The following is a 1,892-nucleotide window of genomic DNA, read 5'->3' as shown; positions in this document are numbered from 1 at the left end:
TTCCTGCTCTTTTAACAATAAACTCAACAGAATGGATTGTCATATAAGAGTCAATTTTCAAATAAACATGATTAAATAACCAACACAAAAAGTAAGAAGAACAGAGTAGACAACCTGTAGTTTTCAGTAAGTTTACTCTATTGACCTATCTTTGGTGAGCAAATCCAGTAGAACCTTGACTTCTACTCTTAAAAATATTGGCTTCCAAATTTTTTGGGAAAAAAAATAGGTGGCTTCCAAATGTTTAGGTATAGTCCAAGGTTTTGAGTTTCCTGGAAAAATAAAACAAATCACTTACCATTAGATTCAGAGGTTTAATAAAAATATGGCCACATTTCTGCTTTCTAACTCTTCCCCACCACATCCGTAAACATAGAGCTGGTACCTCCAGCTATCCCTTCTTCTCAATTCAGACAGGCATATTTGTGGCACATCATGGAGTGATTTTTCAGTGAACTACTTGCATCAGTTAGGGTTCTATCATTGAAGCAGAATAGCTGTGAGTATTTCAGAATAAAGAGTTCAATATAAGAATTAGATCCTGGGATCAGCAGATGGCATAGTGATTAAGGTGCTGGACTTCCACATGGTTGACCACTGTTCGAGTCCTGGACCTGATAGCTTGAAAATCATGCCAGGTACGTGTGCGTGCATGCTCCAAATACCAAGAGGAGAATGAAGAAGAAGGGATTGTGGTGTAACCACTCCCTTGTGTATGTATGGGGACAGATTTCTCACTTTACCTCGTACCTTCTCTCTTTGTCTTTTTCTGACAAGCACACGCACCTATGGCAAATATATATACTATACATACCCTATAATAATTACAGAAGGAACTAAGAGAAATTAATATTCAAAAAACTTAAAAAAATATTCAGTAACTAGGCCCAGTACAGGAGAAGAAATTAGAGCAGAATAAGATCACAAGAAGAAATGGGTTTGCCCAGACACTTCACACAAAAATATAGCTTCTATTATTGAAAAGAATTGATAGGTATTTTAAAATAGAAGCTCATGACTCATAAAATGATAATTAGGAATTTTTTATTTTAAAGATCTTTTATGGGACCAGCTCTAAGGCCTACTGGTTATGGGAGCTAGACCCCACACGGTCAACCACAAAGAATGCTGGCCCCTCTGGTTTGAAAACACATCAAGTGCTTGTGTGTGCATGCCCCAAATTCTGTTGGAAGCTATTGTGATGTGACTTTGCCCCTTCTAGGGGCTCTCTCTTTCTCCTCTCTCTCTCTCTCTCTTTCTTTGGTAAGCACTCCTGCTACCTGGAAATAAAAAGTAAGAAAAGAAAACGTATGTAAGTATTTCAATCATTCAAATTTCAATATTCCTCCCTATGTTTGGCACTAGAAATGAGTCTGGGAACTCCATTTTTTTCTCAGTCCTCACTGATTTATGGGTACAAATAGAGAGATACAGCAGCAGTGGGAATTTGCCTCATGATTCCATCTTCTAAACCATTCCTATAGCCTACTACAAACTTTGAAATCCTTGTCTGGGCTCTCATGTGTGTACAAAGCCAGCTTCCTGCAGCAGCTGCTATTCCTCTGCCAGTTATAGCCTGGAATTTGTACCTGTGTAGCATTAGTCATCTTTCTCCAGACATCTCAGGGGACCACCATGTGCAATGAGCTCCCCAGTTGCTGCACAGAAGACCTAAAAGAAGCTACAGAAGGTGCCCAAGATGTTTGGGAGTCTAATGTGCACTGACAAAATGTTCTTTGTTTTATTATTTTTGCTATAGGGTGTGTGTTCTTGTTGGAGAGACAAAGACAGAAAGCAAGAATCACCCCCTCCCCTGGAGGGGGGTGGCCATGCCACAATCCCTTCTCTTCCATTCTTCTCTCGGGATCTTGGGTATGCATGCTCATGCATCC

Source organism: Tupaia chinensis, unplaced genomic scaffold (genome assembly GCF_000334495.1).
Source record: "Tupaia chinensis unplaced genomic scaffold, TupChi_1.0 Scaffold146052_1, whole genome shotgun sequence".
Classification (NCBI taxonomy): domain Eukaryota; kingdom Metazoa; phylum Chordata; class Mammalia; order Scandentia; family Tupaiidae; genus Tupaia; species Tupaia belangeri.
This window is presented reverse-complemented; position numbering follows the sequence as displayed.